Source organism: Arvicanthis niloticus, chromosome 7 (assembly GCF_011762505.2).
Source record: "Arvicanthis niloticus isolate mArvNil1 chromosome 7, mArvNil1.pat.X, whole genome shotgun sequence".
Classification (NCBI taxonomy): domain Eukaryota; kingdom Metazoa; phylum Chordata; class Mammalia; order Rodentia; family Muridae; genus Arvicanthis; species Arvicanthis niloticus.
In genome coordinates, this window is record NC_047664.1 from 87,624,873 (window position 1) to 87,634,949 (window position 10,077).

At 40.3% G+C, this 10,077-nt stretch overlaps 1 pseudogene; it reads left to right on the top strand.

The window, feature by feature from the left end:
- The first annotated feature begins 3,116 nt into the window (after window positions 1-3,116).
- LOC117712441 (cell division cycle 5-like protein pseudogene) lies at window positions 3,117-5,463 on the top strand (annotated as a pseudogene).
- The last annotated feature ends 4,614 nt before the right edge of the window (window positions 5,464-10,077 follow it).

Genomic DNA, 10,077 nt, shown 5'->3' on the forward strand with positions numbered 1-10,077 from the left:
AAAAGACCGCAGACTCCAGACAGAATCACCCAGAGCAGCAAACACCAGGGATAACCAGACAGCAAGAGGCAAGCACAAGACCATAGGCAAGAGAAGCCAATATATATTACATTGGTTATAATATTGAGTGAAACAACATTTCTAAGATTATTTCATGGTTGCACTGTTTGCCTGCCACATGTAAGCTATCAGTGGAGTTGGTATAGGAGCAGACAGGCTACTGTGTGCACTGATTTGACAGAAAAGCTCAGACAGTGGGGTTCGTGAAATTCATCACACACTTTAAGAAACGTAAAGGAAAACAGAGCTAAAAAAATACATCCCTTTCAGTCTTGATTGGTGGGACACAGATGGAGACTAGAAAGCAGATTGGAGAACATCCATTGTAGACTAACATTACATAGTTTAACATAAAATCTAGGCCAATTAATAAATGATAATTCCCCTTTAATTGCATCTAATAGGAAGACCTCTTCTTTAACTCCTAGGTACCATGAGAAATTAAGTTCATCCCATTTGACCAAATAAAATTGTTAATATATCAAATGTGTGTATGTCTACAGTAGCCTGGGATTGCAAAGCAAAATGTACAAGGGAAAAAATCCATTTCAAAATATTTACTGTAAAATCAATAAAACTACTTGAAAATCTTCTATTGCTCAGACTCTCCATGAACAAATATAAGGGCATTTTCTCCTGCATCATTACAAATATCAGAAGTGAAAATTCACCCTATCATTTTACACTCAAATAATAAGAGCTGACATTGTTATATATACCATTAGTACTAAATCCAAGGAAAGGTTCTGAAACTATGTTAAGATATAATACATGATGGATACACCTGTTCCAAATAATGCCATTCATTTTAAAACATGATGCTAACCAGCTGCTGTGCATTCTTTACGGGGATACCTTAAGATGAAACCATTTTATTTGGCCAATTATTTTCATGACAAGAAGCATGGCAGTGTCCAAGTACACACAGTGCTGGAGAAGAATACTACTCAGCTATTAAAAATGACTACTTTTCAAATTTATATAGGCAAATAAATGGAACTAGAAAATATCATCCTGAGTGTTATAACCCAGATCCAAAAGGGCATGCATGGTATGTACTCACTGATAAGTGGATATTAGCCCAAAAGCTCAGAATACCCAGGATACAACCCATAGACCATATGAAGCTTAACGAGAAGCAAGGCCAAAGTGTGGATGCTTCAATCCCACTTAGAAGGGGGAACAAAATAATTACAAGAAGCAGAGGGAGGGTGAGACCTGTATGGAAGAGGGGATGGTGGAAGGAAAGGAGGTGCAGGATCAGGTGTGAGAAGAAACAGGAGAGAAATCCAGAGAGTAAGAAAAATGAATAGAGATATGTACAGTGGGTGGTGGTGAACAGGAAGAAGGGAAAACCACTAGAAAGTCCTAGATGACAGGGATGCCAGAGATTTCTAGGACCCAATTGAGATGACATGAGCTGAAATACCCCAACAGTGGCAAGATAGAACCTGAAGAGACCACCTCTAGTAGATAGACATGGCCCTCAGTTGAGGGACAGGGACACCCACTTATCTCAAAATCTTTAATCCAGAATTGTTCCTGTCTAAAGGAAATGCAGGGATAAAAAAAATCGAGCAGATATTGAAGAAAAAGGCCATCCAGAGACCTCCCCACATTGGGATCCATCCCATCCACAGACACCAAACCCCAACACTATTGCTGATGCCAAGACGTGCTTGTAGACAGGAGCCTGGCTGGTATGGCTGTCCTCTGAGAGGCTCTACCAGCACCTGACTAAGACAGATGCAATACTTACAGCCAACCATTAAACTGAGCCCAGGAACCCTAATGGGAGAGTTAGGAGAAGGCTGGAGGAGCTAACAGAGATTGCAATCCCACAGGAAGAACAACAGTATCAACTAACCAGACCTCTCAGAGCTCCCAGGGACAAAATAACAAACCAAAGAGAATGTGTGGAAGGATCCATGGCTCCTGCTACATATGCAGCAGAGGACTGCCTCATCTGGAATCAGTGGGAAGGGAGGTGCTTGGTCCTGTTTTGGCTCATTGTCCCAGGGAAGTGGGATGCTAGAGGGGTAAGGCAGGAATAAATAGGGAGTTTAGGGAGCACCTTCTTAGAGGCAAAGGGGAAAGGGATAGGGTGGGAGGCTTGCAGAGGGGCATCCAGAAAGGAAGACAACATTTGATGTACAAATATATAAAATAATTAATAAAAATAAGGAATGCTACTATTGGTATGGAGTGGGGATATATAACAAAAGTGATTTAATTTTGAGCATCAACTATGAGAGAGCAAGACTGGAGCGAAGGCAGGCATGGTACCACATGCCTATAACACACACTTTGTGGATAATAAGGCAAGGAGATCACATGTTTGAGGCTAGCCAGAAAACATCAGAAGATCCTGTCTCAAAAAGGAAAACAGTAAATTCTATTAAGTCTTGGTGACAGACAATGGCTTAGGCCAGGATAACATCAACAGCACAGGAGGTCATGGCTCGATATAGAACACAACCTCCCACCCCTAAAAATTCAAATCTATGTGACAAGGTTTTAAATCTGTGATATGAATATGAGACCAAGAATCACTCTGAAAATACTGTCTTCACCATGTAAACAATCATTTCATTTAATGAGAGGGGAAAGACCCAATAAGCCTTAGGGCACTGTAACTTTAATTTTTAAAAATCCTACTTTTAATGATAGTTCTTAAGCGCTTTAACCTCCCTTATAACCTACCACCCACCAGAGGTAGTGGGGGTTGGGGGGAAGGACTCGGGGGAAGTAGACCTATTTAGAAAGGCTCTTTGGAGCAGTTTTTGAGATTTTCAATTCCTAGTGATTTTTTTTTAATAAAAAATATACTGGAGTAAGAAGACTAAATATTTCAAGTTGACACCGTAAGGCAGTGCAGTTGTTGGAAATGACAATGTCTAAGGGATGCTATGGGAGCATTGGTAATAAGAAAAGAATGTTGGAAGGCAGAAGGTTGCTTTTGAAGGAAGTGGCCTCTTTGCATCCCGTGACCAAAGCACCATTACTACTTTCTCAAAGCTCCTCTCGGCCACTTGCCCGGACACTCTGTCACCAAGATGCCTTGGATTGTGATCTAAGGGGGCGTGTGGAGGAATATAGAGGATAAAATTCTGAAAGCAGCGGTAATGAAAAATGGAAAAAACCAGTGGTCTGGGATTGCCTCGTTGCTGCATAGGAAATCAGCAATGCAAAGCCAGATGGTACAAATGGCTGGACCCAGGTATTAAAAAAAAAAAAAAAAACACTGAATGGTCCAGAGAAGAGGAAGAAAAACTTGTGCATTTAGCCAAGCTGATGCCAACGCAGTGGAGGACCATTGCTCCGATCATAGAAAGAACAGCAGCCCAGTGCTTGGAACACTATGAATTCCTCCTGGACAAAACTACCCAAAGGGACAATGAAGAGGCAACAACAGGTGACCCCCGAAAACATAAGTCTGGAGAGATAAACCCAAACCCAGAAACCAAACCAGCCCAGCCTGATCCAATTGACATGGATGAGGATGAATTTGAGATGCTTTCTGAGGCTCGAGCCTGTCTGGCCAATACTCAAAGAAAGAAGGCTAAGAGGAAAGCAAGAGAAAAGCAGTTGGAAGAAGCAAAGTACCTCACTGCCCTCCAGAATAGACGAGAGCTTCCAGCAGCTGGCATAGAGATTCAGAAAAGGAAAAAGAAGAGAAGAGTGGATTATAATGCTGAAATCCCATTTGAAAAAAAAAAAAAAAAACTGCCAGCTCTTGTTTTTTATGATCTTCTAAGGAGAATTGCCGGGCTCTTGATGCAGATTTCAGGAAATTACAACAGCAAGATCTTGATGGGGAGCTAAGATCTGAAAAAGAAGGAAGAGACAGAAAAAAAAAAAAGACAAACAGCATTTAAAAAGAAAAAAGGAATCTGATTTACCATCAGCTATCCTTCAAACTAGTGGTGTCTCTGAGTTTACTAAAAAGAGAAGCAAACTTGTGCTGCCTGCGAGGCCCCTCAGGTTTCAGATGCTGAACTGCAGGAAGCTGTCAAGGTAGGCCAGGCCAGTGAAGTTGCAAGACAGACAGTAGAGGAGTCTGGAATCACAAACTCTGCTTCTAGCACTCTCCTGCCTGAGTACAATGTCACAAACAACAGCACTGCTCTGAGAACACCACGGGCACCAGCCTCCCAAGACAGGACTCTACAGGAAGCTCAGAACCCATGGCCTTGACTAATGTGAACACTCCATTGAAAGGTGGGCTCCTTCTAATCGAGCTGAAGGGCTGAGTCCCCGAAGTGGAACAACCCCTAAACAGTCACTAATGCCACCCCAGGCAGAGCACCGCTTAGAAACAAATTAAACATTAATCCAGAGGATGGAATGGCAGACAACAGTGACCACTCTTATGTGAAGCAGATGGAAAGAGAATCTCGTGAACATCTCCATCTAGGGTTAGATGGGCCTAAGAATGATTTTGAAATTGTTCTACCAGAAATTTCTGAGAAGGGCCTGGAAGAACGTGAACTAGATGATACCTACATTGAAGATGCCGCTGATGGGGATGGTCGAAAGCAGGACATACGAGACGCTGAGCGTGCAGAGGAAATGAAACGAGTGCACAGAGCTGTTCAGAAGGACTTACCCAGACCATCTGAAGTAAATGAAACTACTTGAAGACCTTTAAATGTAGAACCACCTCTAACAGATTTACAGAAATGTGAAGAACTGATCAAAAAAGAAATGATTGCAATGCTGCATTATAACCTTCTACATCACCCCTAAAAGCCATCTGGAAATAAAAAAGGAAGAAATGTCGGGTTTGCTACCAACAATTAAGAGCAATCTTGAGCACAGCCCTTACGAGAAGTTCTCCAAAGAAGATCTGAAAAAGGCCCGGAGTGTTCTGGTACAGGAGATGGAAGTGGTAAAACAAGGAATGGGCTGTGGAGAACTCTCCAGTGAAGCTTACAACCAAATGTGTAGGAATGCTAGTCCTCTGTCTTCCTGCTCAGAGCCACTACACAGGCTAATCTTGCTTGCAAAAAGGACAAAATTGAAACACTTGAAAAGAGACTTGAGATAAACAAGATTCACATGACAACAGAAACCAAGAGAGCTGCAAAGACAGAAAAGAAGATGATAATTTTGCTTGGTGGTTACCAGTCTGGTGCTATGGGGCTCATGAAACAGTTGAATGACTTATGGGACCAGACTGAGCAGGCTCACTTGGAGCTACGCACTGTTGAAGAACTCGAGAAACATGAAGACTCTGCTATTCCCCGCAGGCTGGAGTGTGTAGGAGAAGATGTGCAGCAGCAGCAACAGGAACGAGAGAAAGAGCTTCAGCAGAGATGTGCGGATTGGCTCATGGAGAAAGAGACTTTACAAAGCTCTGAAGCACAGTTGATGCTCTGCCACAGAACTCAGCAAGGCTGAGACTGACCTTTCTCTTCATTGACAGAGTTACCCAGCACCTGTGGTCTCTCAGTTGTTTGTTTTGAATGATACTGATCTTGTGCGTTCTGTGTTACAAAGTTGCACTCCAGGATAATGAGGGTTTAAATTATCCAGATGGTCATCCCTTGCCAGTGTCATATTTACAAAACTTCTGTAGTTTAGGCCTTTAATTTTAAAAGCCTGACTTTAAATACTGCCTGTGAAGAAACCCTTGAATAAAAAGAACATGTAAAAAAAAGAAAAAGAAAGAGAGAGAGAGAGAGAGAGAGAGAGAGAGAGAGAGAGAGAGAGAAGAAAGGCAGGGAGGGAGGGAGGGAGGGAGGAAGGAAGGAAGGAAGGAAGGAAGGAAGGAAGGAAGGAAGGAAGGAAGGAAGGAAGGAAGGAAGGAAGCAAGCAAGCAAGCAAGCTAGTTAGTTGGATTTTAAGCCCATATGCTGGAAGAATGCAGAGGTACTAAGCAGCAATGGCACAGTACAGATCATACAGTGATGTCACTCAGAGTGACAAATGAGGAAGCAATGAGGAAGGCATATATAATGATGTGTCAACTAAAATAATAGCAAAGAATATACTTTTAAAATTAGTATCTAACTCATTGAGTGCATAACATATTTTGCTTGCGATCTTAAGCCACATCTAGAACCTGGTTTTGCCACCATTTAATAATTCCTCATCTTTAATGATCACTTGTTACTTCTATTTTCTCATCTAAGTCACCATCTAGAAAAAGGTCTCAGCAAGTTTGTCCTCTTCCTGTACTGTTCTGATCACATCCCCCATGTCAGCCCCCACATTTTATCTCCTACGCCCTTTTAGACTGTCACTTTCATCGTGGCTGGAACCGGCCACACTGTATGGCTGCTCCTGTATTTGCAAATAGCCTATCAACTTCTTTTCTGTCCAATTTGAGACTTTAGAACCTTGTTCTCTGGATGAGTTTACTAACTTTCTAAGTTGTCCTCCTGATCCCACTATTAAATTCCCTCTTAAATCTCACCTAAGGTTGTACTCTTGGTTTTCTCTCTCTCTCATTACTATTTGTAGATCAAGTGCTGTCAGTTTCTGCCTCTAAGCTCATACTGAGAAACATACACTTTGAGACAGCACTTAGTAAATGTTTAGTAATAATAATAATAAATTCACAAATTGAATAGCAACAACTACCAGCCTTTGAAAGACTGTTCTCTGTTTAAAGGTAGTTACATAATAAGCATACATATAGTAAAAGGTAAAAGAAGGACATAGATTTCTAGATAGATATGAATATATTCGATGCATCAACCACTTTACAAGTCATATATTATTTTTCTTAAGTGAGGCTCAGACAAATAAACTTAGCCCGAGCTCCTCATTAAGGGTGGGCCCACACACATTCACTCAAACTGATCCAAAGTCAATACTCAAATTCTTGGCACAAAACCAAAACTCTGTATCATACTCACACTGATTTTCAAAAAATACAATCCCCCATCTGCCCTCTCTGTCCCCTGCCAAGTGGACAAACACTTCCGCGAAAAAACAAGTCTAAGCAAGCTAATGTACTGCTACCCTGCCGCCTTCTGTAGTTAACCTCCCTGTCCTTTGGAACATGGGAAGCTCAAAAACAAAATTATAGGTCAGCCACTATTATAATTGGACAAATTAAATAACCAACTTTCAAATAAAAATAAAATTTTGCTCAGTGGTGGAATGGAATTTCACAGAGAAGAGCACATGTTGTGAACCCATTCCTGTATCTCATTACAAAATCAAAGTACACAGGAACTTCTCGAGTCTATTCACAAAGATGAAAACTGATCTCACCTAGGTTCCTGTTAGATATTCCTGTTTCCCTGATTCTCAATGCTGCTTTGTAATGTTTGCTTCATAATGGAAGCATTGTGAGACTACGTCTACCACCAGTTACAGATGTCGCAAAACCAAGTCGGATGTGGCGTCAGAATACCTCCTATACGCCCAACAATCATGACTGCAGTTTGAGGAATCACGCTGATTGAGTGTTTACAGAATCTTTAACTGTCCCGAAAATCCTTTGTGAGCATATATCAAAGAAACTCTTACAGAAAATATTTACTAAATAACTTCAAGGACCTTAGTAAATTCCTAACTTCGGGAAAATGTGGGTCAAAGAAAATAATTTTTCAAAGAGAGACGGAGTAGGGGGGAGAAGAATACTCTGAAATATCCCTGAATTATTTTCTGACAGCTCCTTGGTGTTTTGGTGTATCATCACGACTGAAAAATTTATTAGTACACTTAATTGTGCTGGGGCCTTACTTCTTCTTCAGTATCATAAAGTGTACATAGGTGGATAGCATGCTCCTAAAACAGAGAGTCAATAATTGATCAGTAATTTCCATTCTGCTTGTTTCATGCCTACTCCTGGGGAGACATGAACGGCCAACAACACACTAAAGATGTTTCTAGCTGCCTCACTGAAGCGACTACCAGAAAGCTGCTATGCTTAGAGCCCTCCCTTCAGTGGACCTTCTGCCTCACCTTGGCATGTCCAACCAGCATTCAACCTACTGGATGCACCCCAGGATTACTATGAATGGAGCTCAGCACAAAATTGTGAAGTTGCTTAAAACATCATTAGAACTTTTTTATTTTTTTATTTTTTGTTAATTAGATGGTACAATTCCCAAAGCGTAAATTTTATACAGAACAGTGTTGTCTCAAGAAGGTGCACCTCCTCTGCAACTCTAGCACTTCCCAAGAAGACCACATGCAGCTGGGGCAGGGTTATGTACAGCTGAGAGAGGGGCACAAGCAGAGGAGTGAGTAGCTGGAATCTCTGGGTGAGGGACCCTCCCCGACACTCATTCTAGGATAGTCTTGTTCACTATCAGTAATCACAGCTCTGTTAAAATTATTTTGGTATTCCAAGCTTTTGGGCTAACATCCGCTTATCAGTAAGTGAATACCATGTGTGTTCTTTTGTGATTGGGTTAACTCACTGGGATGATAATTTCTAGTTCCATCCATTTACCTAAGAATTTCTCTAATTCATTATTTTTAATAGCTGAGCGATACTCCATTGGTTTCTGGGTGGTGGGGGGAAGTGAGGTAAGGGGATAAAATCTGAAATGTAAATATAATACCCAATTTAAAAAAAGAAAAAAATTATTTTGGTAAAATTTTCCGCAGAGAATTGTTTCGCTTGATGTTGATCCAGATTTATTAGGAGGGAAAAGGGATCTACTAACTGACCATATTCATTAACAACAGTAAGGCTTTATCAACAGTTTGAATTTCCTGTGACTAAAGACAGTGGCCACTTTAAATATTATGAGAATTTATCTAGTCCAGTCTTTCATAGTCAATTTTAATTAAAATTACTCTTGAGTAATAGCCTTTGTTTTTAATAAAAGTGTGGTTATGCCTGTTTCTGACGTTCTAATCTTTTATTTCCTGTGACCCATGAAGAAACTATTTCAATCTGACAGCATCCGTCCTTATGTCCTCCACAATCAGTGATCCATACAACCATAAGTCACTTTAAAACATTTGGCTAAGAATCTATCTAGGCATCAAAACAGTTTCTACACCAAGCACAAAGAAGGGCTCTTTATCTTTTTAATAAAATGGCCGTGTTACTAGAGGACACTCTGTTCGGGACATCCCCTGTGTTGGCTTAGAAGGTCATGGAAACATACAACCAGCTTGTGCAAAACAATCTGCAAGCCAGCAACTGTGCTGGCCTTCCAGATGCCACCCTTCCCGTTAGCAAAGCTCCAACAAGTCAAGGGAAGTGTGGTGGCTACAGACCAATTCTAACTCACTTCTTTCCTATAATAATTCCATGATTTTGAAGAGGTTGTTTAAAGGTCACATTAGCCAGCCCTTCATGAGTTGGTTAGGATACTCTGTAACATGGTGGGGCTAAACAGATTTGAGCTATTGGAGAATGAAATCTAACATTCAGCAAAAGGGGATTTTTTTTCCCAAATGAGCAGACTGCCTGGATTTATTTTAAACATAAAATTGTGTAAAATGCTATGATCTCTAAATGTAAATTTAAATTGGATTAGACAACTTTTCTGTAACTACCCTCTTTTTTAGGCTATTGTGCATTGTATCCATTCATCTTGTTCAGATAATGAAAATAGCAAGTGTTCACAGAACCTAAAATATATTTATTATGCTTAAAAGTTCAGCTGTAGTTAGCTACAGAAAAAAAAATGTGTGCAGTAATCTTCATGTGACCCATTTCAGTGACTCAAATGGGTGTGCATAGTACTTTTAAATAAAATTATAGCTCTAGGAATGAAATATAAAATTAAAATTAATAAACAATGTCTTTTCTTGAATTTTTTATCTCCCACAACCAAAGCCTTTCTGCTGCTTTCAAAGCTTCTTTTTTCCCCATTCTTCAAAATTCTTCCTCCAAAATAAATGTCTTCACAAATAAAACAAGCCATACTGCTTATATGTCAGTTCTAATAAATAAACCTAGCCATTTGAAAGCTCTAGGTTCAACACCATGAAGCTAGTAAACTTTATAGTTTGCTATATATTTGAGCCTAGGTATTGTCAGTATGAATAGGTTATTGTGAAAATAATATTTTGGTAAAATTTTTGAAGTATTAT